The 21311-nt window shown below is 36.3% G+C and overlaps 1 protein-coding gene and 1 non-coding gene across 2 annotated transcripts in view; both read right to left on the bottom strand.

Annotated features, from left to right (window-relative positions):
* plekhg2 (pleckstrin homology domain containing, family G (with RhoGef domain) member 2) overlaps positions 1-438 on the bottom strand; it is a 49096-nt gene extending 48658 nt beyond the window's left edge. Inside the window, exon 1 of the mRNA XM_076082778.1 lies at positions 205-438. The gene's annotated coding sequence lies outside the window, so the exon portion shown is untranslated. The remainder of the gene's footprint in view (positions 1-204) is intronic.
* Positions 439-14180: 13742 nt separating this feature from the next.
* Positions 14181-14275, bottom strand: trnar-ucu (transfer RNA arginine (anticodon UCU)). Its single transcript has 2 exons — positions 14239-14275; positions 14181-14216 (listed from the first exon to the last, which is right to left on the bottom strand). It is a non-coding gene; the product is annotated as a tRNA-Arg (tRNA).
* Between the last annotated feature and the right edge of the window lie 7036 nt (positions 14276-21311).

The following is a 21311-nucleotide window of genomic DNA, read 5'->3' as shown; positions in this document are numbered from 1 at the left end:
ACACTGTGAGAGGAAAGTCATCCTCTTTGTATCCAGAGTAAGAGACAAGAAAACAAGAAGTGACAATCGTCATACGTATCGTCTAACGCGCTGAAGAACCCCGTCAGTCACCTGATGGATCCACATGCGTCAGTAGATGTGCTACACACGTCTTCAATGAAACTCTTTGTGCTGCAGCTCTGAATGAAGACAGATGGTTGTTACCTTGTTTCCTGCTCTGCTGTTCCACTCACTTTAACACACAATGTGTGTGTGTGTGTGTGTTGGCATCCAGACACCTGTTTAACTGTTTCTACTCTCACAGCTCAAAGAGATCGATGCAGCAGCCAATCAAACGTAACCATCACCAACGAGGACACATTCCGTCAGACGTCTTTGTCTCGTCGTTGAGTGACAGCGTCTCTGCAGAGTAAACAGGAAGTGTGTGTGCAGCAGAGCATCAGGTCACCAACTGACACAACTCTTCTGTTTCTGTTAGATTACAGTAACTGAATGTGAAACGAGCAACTTCAACAGAGATCATGTGATCTGTACGTCAGCTCTGATGTATTTATTTAACACGTAAACCCTCCCGAACATTAAAACACTACTCTCCTGTTTGAAAAGATCTTTTTTTAACGTTCAAATGCAACGTCTGTGTTTTCTCTCATGAAGCTGCAGCTGATTCAACCTTTTAGGAAATAAGACGATTCAGCGTCTTTATGAGGCTGAGAAGAGAAGACTGAACGCTGGCGTCAGGATGTGATTAGCCTAGCTTAGCATAACGACTGGGAGTAGTGGGAAACAGCTAGCCTGGCTCTGTCTGAAGTAAATAAAAAATACTCCGATCAACATCTCTGAGAGCACTTTAAAGTGAGCTGGGAGGAGGGAGGAGAGAGGAGGGAGGAGAGAGGAGAGAGGAGAGAGGAGGGAGGAGGGAGGAGAGAGGAGAGAGGAGGGAGGAGGGAGGAGAGAGGAGAGAGGAGGGAGGAGAGAGGAGAGAGGAGGGAGGAGAGAGGAGGGAGGAGGGAGGAGAGAGGAGGGAGGAGAGAGGAGGGAGGAGAGAGGAGGGAGGAGAGAGGAGAGAGGAGAGAGGAGGGAGGAGGGAGGAGAGAGGAGGGAGGAGAGAGGAGGGAGGAGAGAGGAGAGAGGAGGGAGGAGAGAGGAGGGAGGAGAGAGGAGGGAGGAGGGAGGAGAGAGGAGAGAGCTCCGTTGAGCTCCTTGTTCCTCACAGTGACTTCACACTCCACTGAGAACAGAAGGAAGCGGAGCGTCCAGTGTGAACCCGTCTGGATGAAATGTTTTGCTGATGTGACACATTCAGTGCTGATCTGCTCCCATTGGTTTCATTCACTCATGAGACACGTGACACATTCAGGTAACCAGGTCTGACATCATCATCTCCTATCAGCTGTGGCTCTGCTCCAACACAAACACTACCACGACTCCTTCCTCCTGTTAGAAACCTCAGTGCATCATCATCATCATCATCCTCCTCCTCCTCATTATCATCATCATCATCATCCTCCTCCTCCTCATTATCATCATCATCATCATCCTCCTCCTCCTCATTATCATCATCATCATCATCATCATCATGAAACCAGCTAAGAGAGAACCGGTGTGTTCACAGACGACAACTCAGAACCAGGAGAGTTGAGATCAGATGTGACTGTGTGAATGTGGACAAACTAAGTCTTGTTTTTCGTCACACACGATGTGTTCAAGTACCGTCGGAACGATGAAAGTCTGACAATAATGAGGTATTTTATAGCATCCAGCTGTGATAAACAGAAAGAAAAGATGCTTCTTAAAGCCTCCGATGGGTTCAGAGGGTTAAGGTGAAGAGTAAAGAAAAGGAAGAACGAACCACCAATAGTGCGTTTACACATTAAAATCATTATTCTCTTCACTTCATGCTATCACACACACACACACACACACACACACACACACACACACACACACACACACACACACACACTGAAACTAATCAAACTGATCAGTTCTATTCCTACACATCTACACACAGAGTGACTATAGACATACATACAGTTTGCAGGTTGTGTGTGTGTGTGTGTGTGTGTGTGTGTGTGTGTGTGTGTGTGTGTGTGTGTGTGTGTGTGTGTGTCTGTCACACTCAGACTGAAACAAAACAGTTTGACTTCCTGTTGTTGAACTTCTATCTCTCTGAGGACCAGTGTGACGTTCAGAAGGTGTTTGAGGAGAACGTGTTGATGCTTCGAGGGCTCAGACCTGCTCTTAAAGGCAACAGTTAGAATCAGGTTCAGGTTTGGGTTCGTGGGGTTAGAGGCCGAGGTAATGCAGGACTGCACTGATGGTCCTCACAAGCATTGTACAAATCTGTATATGTGTGTGTGTGTGTGTGTGTGTGTGTGTGTGTGTTTGAAAGCTGAGCAGATGACTTCAAATACAGGATGTGGTTTGGTGCATTTTGTTCCATCCCTCTCTTTCTCTTTCTCTCTCTCACACACACACACACACACACACACACACACACACACACACACACACACACACACACACACACAGACACACACATTGGCCAATCAAATTACGTGTAACGTAATGTCAACACCGTATTTCTGCTGTTCACCTCACGATTGTTGCAACTGAACAAAAAACGATGTCAGTGTGATACAATCCAGTCTCAAGTAAAGTAAACTTAAATAATAATGAAGTAGTATTCTACTTTATTATATTCTACTTCATTATCTTCTACTTCATTATCTTCTACTTCATTATATTCTACTTCATTATCTTCAACTTCATTATCTTCTACTTCATTATATTCTACTTCATTATCTTCTACTTCATTATCTTCTACTTCATTATATTCTACTTCATTATCTTCAACTTCATTATCTTCTACTTCATTATATTCTACTTCATTATCTTCTACTTCATTATCTTCTACTTCATTATATTCTACTTCATTATCTTCTACTTCATTATCTTCTACTTCATTATATTCTACTTCATTATCTTCAACTTCATTATCTTCTACTTCATTATATTCTACTTCATTATCTTCTACTTCATTATCTTCTACTTCATTATATTCTACTTCATTATCTTCAACTTCATTATCTTCTACTTCATTATATTCTACTTCATTATCTTCTACTTCATTATCTTCTACTTCATTATATTCTACTTCATTATCTTCTACTTCATTATATTCTACTTCATTATCTTCAACTTCATTATCTTCTACTTCATTATATTCTACTTCATTATCTTCTACTTCATTATCTTCTACTTCATTATATTCTACTTCATTATATTCTACTTCATTATATTCTACTTCATTATCTTCAACTTCATTATCTTCTACTTCATTATATTCTACTTCATTATCTTCTACTTCATTATCTTCTACTTCATTATATTCTACTTCATTATCTTCAACTTCATTATCTTCTACTTCATTATATTCTACTTCATTATCTTCTACTTCATTATATTCTACTTCATTATATTCTACTTCATTATCTTCTACTTCATTATCTTCTACTTCATTATCTTCTACTTCATTATATTCTACTTCATTATCTTCTAATTCATTATCTTCTACTTCATTATCTTCTACTTCATTATATTCTACTTCATTATCTTCAACTTCATTATCTTCTACTTCATTATATTCTACTTCATTATCTTCTACTTCATTATCTTCTACTTCATTATATTCTACTTCATTATCTTCTACTTCATTATCTTCTACTTCATTATATTCTACTTCATTATCTTCTACTTCATTATATTCTACTTCATTATCTTCTACTTCATTATCTTCTACTTCATTATATTCTACTTCATTATCTTCTGCTTCATTATCTTCTACTTCATTATCTTCTACTTCATTATATTCTACTTCATTATCTTCAACTTCATTATCTTCTACTTCATTATATTCTACTTCATTATCTTCTACTTCATTATCTTCTACTTCATTATATTCTACTTCATTATCTTCTACTTCATTATCTTCTACTTCATTATATTCTACTTCATTATCTTCTACTTCATTATATTCTACTTCATTATATTCTACTTCATTATCTTCTACTTCATTATCTTCTACTTCATTATATTCTACTTCATTATATTCTACTTCATTATCTTCTGCTTCATCATCTTCTACTTCATTATATTCTACCTTCATTATCTTCTACTTCATTATCTTCTACTTCATTATATTCTACTTCATCATCTTCTACTTCATTATATTCTACCTTCATTATCTTCTACTTCATTATCTTCTACTTCATTATCTTCTACTTCATTATCTTCTACTTCATTATATTCTACTTCATTATCTTCTACTTCATTATATTCTACTTCATTATCTTCTACTTCATTATATTCTACTTCATTATCTTCTGCTTCATTATATTCTACTTCATTATCTTCTACTTCATTATATTCTACTTCATTATCTTCTGCTTCATTATATTCTACTTCATTATCTTCTACTTCATTATATTCTACTTCATTATATTCTACTTCATTATATTCTGCTTCATTATCTTTTGCTTCATTATCTTCTGCTTCATTATCTTCTACTTCATTATCTTCTACTTCATTATCTTCTACTTCATTATATTCTGCTTCATTATCTTCTGCTTCATTATCTTCTGCTTCATTATCTTCTACTTCATTATCTTCTACTTCATTATCTTCTACTTCATTATCTTCTACTTCATTATATTCTGCTTCATTATATTCTACTTCATTATCTTCTACTTCATTATCTTCAACTTCATTATATTCTACTTCATTATCTTCTACTTCATTATCTTCTACTTCATTATCTTCTACTTCATTATCTTCTACTTCATTATCTTCTACTTCATTATCTTCTACTTCATTATATTCTACTTCATTATCTTCTACTTCATTATATTCTACTTCATTATATTCTACTTCATTATCTTCTACTTCATTATATTCTACTTCATTATATTCTACCTTCATTATCTTCTACTTCATTATATTCTACTTCATTATCTTCTACTTCATTATATTCTACTTCATTATATTCTACTTCATTATCTTCTACTTCATTATCTTCTACTTCATTATATTCTACTTCATTATCTTCTACTTCATTATCTTCTACTTCATTATATTCTACTTCATTATCTTCTACTTCATTATATTCTACTTCATTATATTCTACCTTCATTATCTTCTACTTCATTATCTTCTACTTCATTATATTCTACTTCATTATATTCTACTTCATTATATTCTACCTTCATTATCTTCTACTTCATTATCTTCTGCTTCATTATCTTCTACTTCATTATATTCTACCTTCATTATCTTCTACTTCATTATCTTCTACTTCATTATATTCTACCTTCATTATCTTCTACTTCATTATCTTCTACTTCATTATATTCTACTTCATTATATTCTACTTCATTATATTCTACCTTCATTATCTTCTACTTCATTATCTTCTACTTCATTATATTCTACTTCATTATATTCTACTTCATTATATTCTACCTTCATTATCTTCTACTTCATTATCTTCTGCTTCATTATCTTCTACTTCATTATATTCTACTTCATTATCTTCTACTTCATTATCTTCTACTTCATTATATTCTACTTCATTATACTCTACCTTCATTATCTTCTACTTCATTATCTTCTGCTTCATTATCTTCTGCTTCATTATCTTCTACTTCATTATATTCTACTTCATTATCTTCTACTTCATTATCTTCTACTTCATTATATTCTACTTCATTATATTCTACTTCATTATATTCTACTTCATTATATTCTACTTCATTATCTTCTACTTCATTATATTCTACTTCATTATATTCTACTTCATTATCTTCTACTTCATTATATTCTACTTCATTATCTTCTACTTCATTATATTCTACTTCATTATATTCTACTTCATTATATTCTACTTCATTATCTTCTACTTCATTATATTCTACTTCATTATATTCTACCTTCATTATCTTCTACTTCATTATATTCTACTTCATTATCTTCTACTTCATTATATTCTACTTCATTATCTTCTACTTCATTATATTCTACTTCATTATATTCTACCTTCATTATCTTCTACTTCATTATATTCTACTTCATTATCTTCTACTTCATTATCTTCTACTTCATTATATTCTACTTCATTATCTTCTACTTCATTATCTTCTACTTCATTATATTCTACTTCATTATCTTCTACTTCATTATATTCTACTTCATTATATTCTGCTTCATTATCTTCTGCTTCATTATATTCTACTTCATTATCTTCTACTTCATTAACTTCTACTTCATTATATTCTACTTCATTATCTTCTACTTCATTATCTTCTACTTCATTATATTCTACTTCATTATCTTCGACTTCATTATATTCTACTTCATTATATTCTACCTTCATTATCTTCTACTTCATTATCTTCTACTTCATTATATTCTACTTCATTATATTCTACTTCATTATCTTCTACTTCATTATATTCTACTTCATTATATTCTACCTTCATTATCTTCTACTTCATTATCTTCTGCTTCATTATCTTCTGCTTCATTATCTTCTACTTCATTATATTCTACTTCATTATCTTCTACTTCATTATCTTCTACTTCATTATATTCTACTTCATTATATTCTACTTCATTATATTCTACCTTCATTATATTCTACTTCATTATCTTCTGCTTCATTATCTTCTGCTTCATTATCTTCTACTTCATTATATTCTACTTCATTATCTTCTACTTCATTATCTTCTACTTCATTATATTCTACTTCATTATATTCTACTTCATTATCTTCTGCTTCATTATCTTCTGCTTCATTATCTTCTACTTCATTATATTCTACTTCATTATATTCTACTTCATTATATTCTACTTCATTATATTCTACTTCATTATCTTCTACTTCATTATATTCTACTTCATTATATTCTACCTTCATTATCTTCTACTTCATTATATTCTACTTCATTATCTTCTACTTCATTATCTTCTACTTCATTATATTCTACTTCATTATCTTCTACTTCATTATATTCTACTTCATTATATTCTACTTCATTATCTTCTACTTCATTATATTCTACTTCATTATCTTCTGCTTCATTATCTTCTACTTCATTATATTCTACTTCATTATCTTCTGCTTCATTATCTTCTACTTCATTATATTCTACTTCATTATATTCTACTTCATTATATTCTACTTCATTATATTCTACTTCATTATATTCTACTTCATTATCTTCTACTTCATTATATTCTACTTCATTATATTCTACTTCATTATCTTCTACTTCATTATATTCTACTTCATTATCTTCTGCTTCATTATCTTCTACTTCATTATATTCTACTTCATTATCTTCTGCTTCATTATCTTCTACTTCATTATATTCTACTTCATTATATTCTACTTCATTATATTCTACTTCATTATATTCTACTTCATTATATTCTACTTCATTATCTTCTACTTCATTATCTTCTACTTCATTATATTCTACTTCATTATCTTCTACTTCATTATATTCTACTTCATTATATTCTACCTTCATTATCTTCTACTTCATTATCTTCTACTTCATTATATTCTACTTCATTATATTCTACTTCATTATATTCTACCTTCATTATCTTCTACTTCATTATCTTCTGCTTCATTATCTTCTACTTCATTATATTCTACCTTCATTATCTTCTACTTCATTATCTTCTACTTCATTATATTCTACCTTCATTATCTTCTACTTCATTATCTTCTACTTCATTATATTCTACTTCATTATATTCTACTTCATTATATTCTACCTTCATTATCTTCTACTTCATTATCTTCTGCTTCATTATCTTCTACTTCATTATATTCTACTTCATTATCTTCTACTTCATTATATTCTACTTCATTATATTCTACTTCATTATCTTCTACTTCATTATATTCTACTTCATTATCTTCTACTTCATTATATTCTACTTCATTATATTCTACTTCATTATATTCTACTTCATTATCTTCTACTTCATTATATTCTACTTCATTATATTCTACCTTCATTATCTTCTACTTCATTATATTCTACTTCATTATCTTCTACTTCATTATATTCTACTTCATTATCTTCTACTTCATTATATTCTACTTCATTATATTCTACCTTCATTATCTTCTACTTCATTATATTCTACTTCATTATCTTCTACTTCATTATCTTCTACTTCATTATATTCTACTTCATTATCTTCTACTTCATTATCTTCTACTTCATTATATTCTACTTCATTATCTTCTACTTCATTATATTCTACTTCATTATATTCTGCTTCATTATCTTCTGCTTCATTATATTCTACTTCATTATCTTCTACTTCATTAACTTCTACTTCATTATATTCTACTTCATTATCTTCTACTTCATTATCTTCTACTTCATTATATTCTACTTCATTATCTTCGACTTCATTATATTCTACTTCATTATATTCTACCTTCATTATCTTCTACTTCATTATCTTCTACTTCATTATATTCTACTTCATTATATTCTACTTCATTATCTTCTACTTCATTATATTCTACTTCATTATATTCTACCTTCATTATCTTCTACTTCATTATCTTCTGCTTCATTATCTTCTGCTTCATTATCTTCTACTTCATTATATTCTACTTCATTATCTTCTACTTCATTATCTTCTACTTCATTATATTCTACTTCATTATATTCTACTTCATTATATTCTACCTTCATTATATTCTACTTCATTATCTTCTGCTTCATTATCTTCTGCTTCATTATCTTCTACTTCATTATATTCTACTTCATTATCTTCTACTTCATTATCTTCTACTTCATTATATTCTACTTCATTATATTCTACTTCATTATCTTCTGCTTCATTATCTTCTGCTTCATTATCTTCTACTTCATTATATTCTACTTCATTATATTCTACTTCATTATATTCTACTTCATTATATTCTACTTCATTATCTTCTACTTCATTATATTCTACTTCATTATATTCTACCTTCATTATCTTCTACTTCATTATATTCTACTTCATTATCTTCTACTTCATTATCTTCTACTTCATTATATTCTACTTCATTATCTTCTACTTCATTATATTCTACTTCATTATATTCTACTTCATTATCTTCTACTTCATTATATTCTACTTCATTATCTTCTGCTTCATTATCTTCTACTTCATTATATTCTACTTCATTATCTTCTGCTTCATTATCTTCTACTTCATTATATTCTACTTCATTATATTCTACTTCATTATATTCTACTTCATTATATTCTACTTCATTATATTCTACTTCATTATCTTCTACTTCATTATATTCTACTTCATTATATTCTACTTCATTATCTTCTACTTCATTATATTCTACTTCATTATCTTCTGCTTCATTATCTTCTACTTCATTATATTCTACTTCATTATCTTCTGCTTCATTATCTTCTACTTCATTATATTCTACTTCATTATATTCTACTTCATTATATTCTACTTCATTATATTCTACTTCATTATATTCTACTTCATTATCTTCTACTTCATTATATTCTACTTCATTATATTCTACTTCATTATATTCTACTTCATTATATTCTACTTCATTATATTCTACTTCATTATATTCTACTTCATTATATTCTACTTCATTATATTCTACTTCATTATCTTCTACTTCATTATCTTCTACTTCATTATCTTCTGCTTCATTATCTTCTACTTCATTATATTCTACTTCATTATATTCTACTTCATTATATTCTACTTCATTATATTCTACTTCATTATATTCTACTTCATTATATTCTACTTCATTATCTTCTACTTCATTATATTCTACTTCATTATATTCTACTTCATTATCTTCTGCTTCATGAAGGGAATTTGGGAGTTAGTGAAGCAGAATTTCTTAGTGTTCTGTTACCTTTATGTTTAGAGTCAGAGGAGACAAAGACTGTATTTAAGAAGTGTACGTAGTCACCGTGACGATTAAAGTTGTCAGACGAAAAACACGGACAACTCTCAGACCGGACAACGTCTCTAGAGACCTGTCAATCACCGTGTAGCCCCGCCCTAAAGCATCCCCTGCTTTATGGTCTGTGTGACTCTAAATGGACCATAATGTACTAAATGAACATCATGCTGTATTGAAGAAGACTTGAAACTAGAGATTGAGACCATAAACTCATGTTTACAATGTTTACTGAGGTAATAAATCAAGAGAGAAGTAGAGTCATTTTCTCATAGACTTCTATACAACCAGAGGAGTCGCCCCCTGATGGACACGAGAGAGAATGCAGCTTTAACACATGAAGCTCTGGTGGAACCTGAGAATGCGTCGTGGTTGCTCGTCGTGACGTCAGCTATCAGAGTGTGAAATAAATTATTACCTCAGTAAACATTGTAAACATGAGTTTATGGTCTCAATCTCTAGTTTCAAGTCTTCTTCAATACAGCATGATGTTCATTTAGTACATTATGGTCCATTTAGAGTCAAACAGACCATAAAGCAGGGGATGCTTTAGGGCGGGGCTACACGGTGATTGACAGGTCTCTGCCAGAGACGTATACGGCGTCTCTACATCACTCCTTGAATTTAAGTTCAGATCAGGTGGAACTGAACCAAATCAACCTATATTAAACACAGAAATAAAACCTGGTAGAGAAAAGCTTTGTGTTTCCTTCGTTCAGCGTGTGTGTGTGTGTTCAGACTGCAGCACAGATAACAGTGACATGTTGACAGAGACAGAGACAGGAAGTGAGTCCTCTCACATCGTCGTTTACGATACAAAAGGACTGATGTGACGGCCCTGCCCATCTGACCTTTGACCCCTTCACAGCACAGTGCCAAACACACACACACACATACACACACACACACACACACACTCACACACACACACTCACACACACACTCACACACACACTCACACTCACACACACACTCACACACACACTCACACACACACTCACACACATACACACACACACACACTCACACTCACACACACACTCACACACACTCACACACACACACACACTCACACACACACTCACACACATACACACACACACACACACACACACTCACACACACACTCACACACTCACACTCACACACACACTCACACACACTCACACTCACACACACACACACACACTCACACACACACTCACACACATACACACACACACTCACACACACACTCACACACACTCACACACACACACACACTCACACACACACTCACACACATACACACACACACACACTCACACACACACTCACACACTCACACACACTCACACACACACACACACTCACACACACTCACACTCACACACACACACACACACTCACACACACTCACACACACTCACACACACATCCTCACGGCTTCCCTGTGTTGACATTCATTCCTCCAGACTAAAGTGAACTCCCTTAAACAATCTGCTGACTTTACTCACTCCTCCTTCTGACTGATCGCTTTCCAAACAATCAATCAGTGTTCACATTGATTCCTTCTTGTGGAGCAGTTAGAGCAAAGATATCACAGAGGAAACCGCTAAAGTCTGCTAATGTTCTGTATTTATGTTTAGTTTAGGATCTGTCAGTAGAGCGTAAGAACTTAATAGAAGATCACATTTATTAATTCATACATAAACCCAATCTTAAATGTGATTCAGTCTAAGTATACTCTAAGCGTATTAACATTTGTCGTGGGACAAATCCAGGAAGTGTTTTATTTTTTACATGTGAAATGTAAAATGACATGTGGTACAACACGAGAAATAATTCTATATTTCAAATATAATATCATGTGTGACGGATTTCTGCTTGTGAAACATCAGTTCATGATGAAGATAAAAATAAAAACACGTGTTTTCTGGCTGTGTTTTGTTGTGAAGGAACGCAGGTTTACAGATGTTTACAGATGTTATACAATCGTTGGTCTGCTCTGTAAGATGGATCATAATGTAGAACGTCGTTGGCAATAAATGATGAGTGATGTAAGCCTGTGAACTGATGAAATGTGACGCTTTCACACTCGCTGTTCTGCTTCCAGACTGCTTTGTTACTTTTTGTTCTCATTAGTTTGTTATCAGAGGAATAACAGAATCCAGCCAATCACAGACGAGAACAGCCACAGCTACGAATAGTTGTGCTACTTTTGTCACTCTTTTCTCCTTCTCCTCACTCATGGAGCACTCCTCCCTCTCTCCTCTTCCCTCCTCCTCCTCCTCCTCTTCCTCCTCCTCCTCCTCTTCCTCCTCCTCTCGGTCTCTATTCTATCGTTCATCTCTCCGTGGTTCTGCAGCCTTATCTTGGGCGTTCTCTGCATTTTCTGCTTCGTTATTTTCTATGGTTATAATCAACAGAACAGTGGCATTTTATTGTGTGTGTGTGTGTCACGGTAGAAACATTGTTCAGCGCTACACTTTATCACCACAAACCATACAACTTCCTGCCAACAGAGTGTATTGGTGTATGTGTTTGTGTGTGTGTGTGTGTGTGTCTACCTATGCAGAGTCTGCATGAATGCAACAATCAGTGCAGTGTGCACAGATTGTGTGTGTGTGTGTGTGTGTGTGTGTGTGTGTGTGTGTGAATGTTAACTATGGAAGCCAATATAACAGTTGAGCAACTAAACAGCATGGTGGCTGTGTGTAATTACACACCATTACTCAGCCTCTGTGTGTGTGTGTGTGTGTGTGTGTGCGCGTGTGTGTGTGTGTCATCGCGGTCCATTCTGCTCGGCCACTCTCTGGTTTGGTGACAGGAAGTCACAGCTCAGAGAGAAAGTTGAGCCTCAAAACACTGAAATAAATCTGGTCTAAATGTCTTCCAGCTTTGTGGGAAAAATGCAGTATTTCCTTAACTTTTAAATGCTGCACTATTAATTATATCAGGATGTCTTTATCAGTGGCGGGCCGTGCATTTTATACCTGGGCCTTCTGTCCTACTACAGTTGAATAACCTCATTATGGGCCACAGCTACGGTTATGTGTTTCTATGGTGTAATAATACACGTATTCATATTAAACCGTTCGGTACGAGGCTTACGAACCGAACAATACGTTTGAATAATGCTAGTGCTTTTGGAAAATGCAGAAGCTTAAATTGTGGGAAATATAATGTTTTCAGTGGACTGCGCTCACGTAGGAGACAACGGGCTGTGACCTCTGAACCCGGAACTAAAAAAACAAAAACAAAAAACAGCTGAGGCTACGCTAAACTAGCTTAACGGGAAAACAACCGCGGCAAACTCCACGATGACAGGATGCTTCGTCATTAACGGACAAGTCAGAATCAATGTAATCAACACAATAACAAGAACCAGTCACATATATTTATATGACAACAAAGCAACAAATCAATCCAGTAACACTGCAGAGTATTCCACCGCACACTGAAGAGCACGAGCCATTCAAATATTATCCACATCAGAGGGAACAATATTAACCAGATCATAGAAACGACACCATAGACAAATTAACACAGTAGTAACGCTACTGCAGATGTAAAAACACAAAAGCACTTCACTTACCAAAGCTGCTTTTCACTTAAAGACAAAGTCCATCCTCCTTTCTTTGTTAACAAAGAGTTTAATGACGCGGTTGTACAGAACATCGGTTCAGTTCCAGCCAGAGGTCCTCCTGCGAACGTGTTCGTTGAGTTGTAGATCCACTCTGGTCTCAGCAAAAGTTTCATTCTTAGCCATAAAATGTGCAACGCTTCTCCGCCGCTGTCAGCCAGAAATACCGTTCGTACAAATCCTGTTCCATGCTAGCGGTGGGGTTGACCGACACTTTGATACGATGTCCAGTTTTTCTGGTCTTGAGAAATCCGTTTCTCCTCCTTCAGCCATTGAGTGTTAAAAAACAAAGCTAAACTAGGTTAAAAAAAAAAAATCTACACCAAGCAAAACGCTAAAAATTTCATAACTTCTCTTACATATGTTTCAACCTGAACTCTTACTAAACACTAAGATCTGCTAGCTAGCTTTGTGTTTGACAAAAGTCACGCTGGCCCACTGACCAATCACGGTGCACGTTAATGCTGACGTAGTAAGGGTTTAAAACTGCAAATAATTCCCCTCTACATCAATAATGAACGACTCTGGTGGGACTCGAACCCACAACCTTTGAATAACTTCTCCTGTGTTACTCTGCTAGAAGTCCAACGCGCTATCCATTGCGCCACAGAGCCTGCTACCTACCCTGAGGACAGGCTGTCGTTTAAGTTGGTATGTTAGGACGTGTTAAAAATAGAGCCTCAGAGCAGCAGAGTGCTGAGTGAAACATGACTCTGTGGAGCTGAAGGACTCCGGAACCTCATCCTGAGTTTACTGTGTGAGACTGACGTAGGATGTAAGTTATTTCAGCCCCCAATGTTTCTTTTCCCCGGCTGTTATTCGTTCATGCCAGCTCAAAATATTTGAGGCATTGAACATTACATACCTCTGTCCTGTTCATCAGCGAGGTCGTTATCTACTTCCTGTCACCGTCACCTAAGTTATCACTACTTCCTATAGGTGTCACTTATGTACTGTTGTCGTTACCTACATCCCGTAGTCCTCACCTAGGTCTTCACCTACGTCTTGTTGCCTTCGTCCTGTCATCTACACCTACGTCCCGTAGTCATCACCTACGTTATCACCTACGTCCCGTAGTCATCACCTATGTCCTGTTGTCGTTACCTACATCCCATAGTCGTCCTGTCTTCATCAAGTATCGCCTGTGGTTGTCACCTAGGTTGTCACCTCCATCGGGTAGTCGTCACCTAGGTCCTCACCTCCATCCTGTCTACGATGGTGATCGGTCATTAGGAACACATTCATAGCTCCTTCCCTTTTCTTTCTGGCTGATGAACACAGTCCCATTACCAGAGGAACACTGTTGACTCTCTTCGTGGCAGAGGAGCTGAAATCTGCCCTTTTAAGTTCCCACAAGAAAGCCACTAAACCCAACCAAGCTCCGCCCCTTACCTGTGTTGCTAGGCGATCTCTGACTGCCACGCCGTGACCCCTCAGGCATGTTGCGATGATGTCACAGGAAGTAGAAACCTGGAGAGAAGAAAACTCCGGTTTTACTTCAACACTGACTCTCTTCTGTGTTCTGTGTGCAGCTTTTCTCTCTCTGAGGAAGTTCTTCTTCTACAACATAAAAGCGCAGCAGAGGCACAAAGAGACTCACAAAGAAGAAGAAACCTTTGCACACGTCTTTCTTTAACGGCATAGAAGAAGAGGAGGTCCGTTCAAAAGATTTCTCTCTTTTTTTTATGTGAGGACATATGTAATGTTTGGCTGAAGGACAAGAATGTGGTCCCGCTGTGTGTGTGTGTGTGTGTGTGTGTGCGTGTGTGTGTATGTGTGTGTGTCCACTGCAGGATAACACCCTCCTACAAAGTCATTGATACAGTAACACAGATTGACCCAATTAGTCCGTCGTACGTAAACGAGTGTTTCTGCAGCTGTCTGCTGAACGACTGAGAGATGTGGGTCAGATGCGGGGGAGGGGGGGGGGTGACGGGGTTAATGGGGGGAGGGGGTTCAGGCGGATCAGTCACACAAGCCAGATTCAGAGCAGGTCTGCAGGTTGCAGGTTGAAATCCCTGTGTGAAAACACCTGCAGATTGTTCTTTATTTGCTCACTGGAGGAAACTAAAAGTGTAAATCAGTATGTACTACAATGAGTAGATGTACTCATGTTTTCAATTAACATTAAACATATTTATTCCATAATAGTCCCATAAAAAGTATCTTTTCATAACATTTGCTGCCAAACTTAATTCCACCAACTTAAACATGTTTTTAAAGCAACTACAACTCCAATAAGACTTTGAAAGCAAAAAAACACGACAAGTGAAGCACCTCATGGATCAGATACCTTTACAACTTCATCAGATCTAACAACCCTGAGCCTGCTCTGAAAGCCTTGTTGGGGATTCAAAGTTTGTGGGTCGAGTCCCACTCGAGTTGTTATTTGTAAATTGTCAGAAGTGGTGTTGTTGTGACTTTACAGTAGAGAACGGACTGAATTATCTCAAACCGGCCAGGTTCGTCTCATCCTGCATTTGTTTCTATACCTACGAAAAATAATGCGCTGTAGATGTTTCTGTAGTTATTTTTCCTGAACCTAACTAAGTAGTTTTGTTGCCTTTTTTGAAAGACTGAACCGCTTCCTTTCTGCAGCAGTAAAACAAACTCCGTGATGCAGACAAAAAGGGATTTAAATTAATTTTAGAAAAATCAAGTACATTGAAAGTGGAGAAAGAAAAGGAGAGCGTTGCACAGCGTGAACGTACCTTTACAGAGGAGAGAATGAAACGTGGCTTTGAAAAAGAAAATGAGTCTAAATTACAGAAAACACAAAGTCAACTTCAATCAATCACATTGACTCAAAGAGAGAGAACGTGTGGTGATCAGGTCCAATGCTGTGGTTACATTGAGGTTACACACACACTCACAGGGCTAACATCCATCAGAGCTTAAAGACTACGCTAAGAGTGTGTGTGTGTGTGTGTATGTGGCCAACCTCATCATCACCTACCAAGGTGTTTCCAGGTGTATCCGCTTCAGAAACACCTCATCACACAAACACACACACACACACACACACCAGTGACAGATGATGGCAGCAGTCCAACACTCTCACTTACGTCACATCAGCAGCGTCAGACAGACGTCTCTGATCTCTGAGCCTGTGATATGTTTTCATTACCATGGGAAGTATTGTTATAATACAATGAACCAAAGCATGAACAGACCACTATCACTGTAATACTGACAACAAAAAACATTACAACATGATGATCCTGTGATCATCAAATGTGATTCAAAGGTTGTGGGTTTGAGTCCCACCAGAGTTGACCTTTAGATACTGCATGTCATGACAAAAGGCAGTAGTGAACCTTGAAACTGTGGACTCCTTGAATTAATCCCTTCATGCTGATATAATGAACTTTCCACTAGTTAAACTCAGAGGTTTTGGGTTTAAGTCCCTTCAAAGTCAAGCTTTACATGCAGCATGTTTTGAACCTTTACTTTGTCGCATTGTAGGCTGGATTATATCCTTAGTTTCTCTTATCTTCCTTTTTTTGCTGAATTTTTACCAGCTGAAAGAGACTCTGTGGCGTAATGGACAGCGCATTGGGTTTAAAAGGTTGTGGGTTTGAGTCCCACCAGAGTTGACCCTTCGATACTGCAATCTATGACCAACAGGCTGTAGTGAACCTTGAGACTGTGAAATTCCTGCTTGAATGAATCCCTTCATGCTGATATAATAAATCTACCAGGAGTGAAACTGAAAGGTTTTCTGTTCAAGTCCTACCGGAGTGAAGCTTTGTGGACACAAAGTCTGCCGCTGTGCATTCAAACAGAAATGTTAAAAGTAACTGTTGATATATTGATCATACTGAAGTGTTTCCTTTTAAACTGATCCGCTAAAACTGAGAGTTTAAAGTGTCGGAGATGAACCAGAACTACTTAATGTAGACTATTTAATTACTGAACAGCAACAGGTGATGTCACACTCGCTAAATCTTCTGTTATTTATTATGCTTGAATTCAAACACACACAATGAAAAAGTAAAACAGAGAAAATAGAGATTAATGACAGAAATTACAGACCAAATCTGAAAAATAATTACATTTATTAGTCATACTTCTGCCCTGATTAGCCTGTACTAAAGGTCTGCAGGCTGCAGAAAGTCCTGGACTATTACAACGAAAACACACAGATGCTCAGTGTGTGTGTGTGTGTGTGTGTATGAGTGTGTGCGTGTTTACATTCCCTGCCTCTATCGGGGTTCATGTTTATATGAGATCACTGACAGAGAGAGGCCTCCTAAGTTTCAGCGTCTTCTGTTCACAGCGAGCTTTATTCTACTGACACAAAGGGACATTTGTCTTCTGTGTTTATGCATCATATTCTATCGATTTTTATCAAAATGTAACTGTCTGTGTAGTGAGCAGGTCAGTATGAGAGGTGGCAATGAAATATGAAATGTTGTTTATAGGAATACAATAAATATACTTTTGTTTTGTACTCCTTCAGTCTAAAGAGGTCTCCAAAACAAATGTAAACTCTTATTTCTAGATCAAGTTTAAAGCATTTAAACCTGAAGGATTTAAACTTGGACAATTATTCCTTTATTTCTCAAACACAAAGGAATTGATCACAGTGGGATTAAAGTTACCGTTTAGAGGCTCTGTGGAGAAATGGAAGCACGAACCAAAGATGTCGAGTCACCATCGTCGACGTTTAGCAATTCATGACCTCAAGCATTCAACCTTCAACCTTAAGGTTCTCCTGGTTGAAGCTCAATGGCTTCTGGGAAATAAATGATGCAGCATGAAGATGACTAAGAGGGTAAATGATGATGTGAAACAACAAACGAGCTTTGGCAAAGTGTAATGCTGATTCTGCAAGAGGGAGTTTGAGATGAACGTGTGTTCAGTTTCTCTACGTCACTTCCTGCTTTATTCTAAATGATAAACACAAGTCAAGAGTCATTATGTGAAGATAGATATAAAAGTGTAAATTAAGAATCTCTATAAAGTAAATAAACTCACCTCGCTGCCACAGAACAACAGGAGACTTGCAGTGAGCAGCACTTTGTCTCTTTCTTTCACTCACAATCCAAAATACACTATTTGCAGCAATAAAGTTCAATTCAAATTCAAAATGTCACAAAGGGACGAATCAGTAAATGTTTTCCGCGCTGTTCATAGAAACTGTCCGTCAGTGTAAACTTATGCTCGTGTTGTAACAGCGGCTGATTAACGAAGCTCTCGCTGAACGTGTTCCTACGCAGCGCTATCTGTGATATTTCATCATGTAGATCTGATATTTAAATGTATATTTTAAAAGGTTTTCTTGTCACTCGTAGCCGTCCGTCTTTCTGTGTCGAGCCAGTGAAGGATGAATTACGTGTGTGTGTGTGTGTGTGTGTGTGTGTGGACACGTTCACATCATCACACTCTGTAGGCCAGTACACTGTGTGGTCTCAACGTGTGTGTGTTTTTGTAGACATGCACGCACAATTCAAAATTCTCTTCTTTTTCTTTCACACACACACACACACACACACACACACACACACACACACACACACACACACACACACACACACACACAGATACAATAGGTCCACTCTGTTGTCCTGCTGTTTCCATTGTACTCATGGCATCTCCCAGTTCCTCACTCACACACAAACACACATACACACACAGTTTTGGTACTGTGACTGACAGTTGGTAATGTTCAACGAGAGTCAGCACACACACACGCGTGAACAAGTGAACAACAATTATTATGTTGTCATTTAAACAAATACATTTCCCATGAGACTTTGCAACGGATGCAGATGTTTATGTCGCCCACCTTAGTGCTCACATGTTGCTTAAACACTGATTTCCAGGTGTTTTCTGTGTTTCCAGGTGTTTTTAAAGTCGTACGCCTTCAGTGTGTGATGAATGACCTCAAGTGATGTCACTTGAGTCGGCGTCGGTTGAAGTTTGAAAAGTGGAAAAAAATGTTGAGACGTCTGTAGGATACTTAACCTGCTAACTAGCACAACACACCTGAATCTACCACACAACTGTCAGCAGGTTGAGTTGCATTGTGGGTAATGTAGCATGCGCCTGTCAGATTTTGAGAAAGAAGAATGTGTGAATTAAACATACAATATCTCTTATTGAATAATATTGAGACATCTCTGGTCTCTGGTAGAGACCTGTCAATCACCGTGTAGCCCCGCCCTAAAGCATCCCCTGCTTTATGGTCTGTTTGACTCTAAATGGACCATAATGTACTAAATGAACATCATGCTGTATTGAAGAAGACTTGAAACTAGAGATTGAGACCATAAACTCATGTTTACAATGTTTACTGAGGTAATAAATCAAGAGAGAAGTAGAGTCATTTTCTCATAGACTTCTATACAACCAGAGGAGTCGCCCCCTGGTGGTCACTAGAGAGAATGCAGCTTCAACACATGAAGCTTTGACGTCACTTTTCAGTAGCGGAGGTTGTCTCCTGAGTTAAAGTGAGCTAAAAACAGCTGCCAATGTGGTGCAATGGACTTACAGATGAATTCTGGGCAAGTAGCTCAAAGGTTATAGGTTCAAGTCCCACCAGAGTCATTTGTTGCTTTGCATGAAAGCTGGACAAAGTTTGTGCTCCATGTTTAAAAATGTGATACAACGTTAAAAGCTTGCATCACAACATATTCAACTGTGGTTTATGCAACAGGAGAACATTAAGTCTGAGTCAGAGAGACTCTGACCTCTGGACTTCTCTCATCTTTTTATTTATAGTAAAGTTTATTCAGTTCTCTTCTGTTTGAGGGTGGAAACAGGACAATAATATATTTTACAAAACCTAAGTGTGATTGTTAATATATGACCTGATTTCAAGATTTCAGAAAAAACAAAGAAAGATGAGCAGAGAGGTGAGAAAAACTGAGCAAATGAAAGCCAACGGTGGATCATTACCTAAACATTCATCCCAGCTGTTTCACAAAAATGTACTAATCTCAAGTATCTTTTTCTGAGTTTGTGTGCAAGAAATCACCGTATATTTACGGTCTTATACAAACAGGAAATGACATGATACATATACAATAAGACGTCCATCAAACTGAGACTTCAGTGTGACGCTCAGACAAAAAAAATGTAATAGTTTTTGATTACTAAATCCTTTCTGGAGCTGTTTCACCACCATTTGTGCAGCTGTAAGCAGCGTCTACGTTTCCTTTGTGCATTGCTTTGTGGGACAATGGTCTCCGTCAACAGCCGACCAACAATGGAACGCATTCATTCCTGCTTTCCAAACTGAACGTTTGATTTGATTTGCGTGTGTCGTGTGGATTTGGGACACAACATTATAGTGCGGACTCATTCTAAAAAGACATAAACCTAAATTTAGCAACATTAAGGCTGCAAACAACTCTTTCAAAAGTAGAAAAATATCGGCTTTCTTATCATATTTGGACCAACGTGTTAAAGTCGTGCAGCTAAAAATAAGAAATATCCCTTAAAAAAATGACAAACAAGCAAATATTTAAATGTTCTATTATGTACCTCATTAAAGTAAACGGTAAATATAACTCCAGCCTTTTATTCAGTTGTCTTCTATTCTTATTCTATTCTATTGTTCTGTGTTGTATTGTGGGAAGCAGAGTCCTCTCAGTGGACAGTTGAACCAACAATGTGCTGTCGTCAGCTGCTGAAGAGAAAAGA

Source organism: Anarhichas minor, unplaced genomic scaffold, assembly GCF_050575085.1.
Source record: "Anarhichas minor isolate MPS153535 unplaced genomic scaffold, ASM5057508v1 ptg000102l, whole genome shotgun sequence".
Taxonomy (NCBI): domain Eukaryota; kingdom Metazoa; phylum Chordata; class Actinopteri; order Perciformes; family Anarhichadidae; genus Anarhichas; species Anarhichas minor.
Note: the sequence above shows the minus strand (reverse complement) of the source record. Positions and strands in the feature narration are given on the sequence as shown.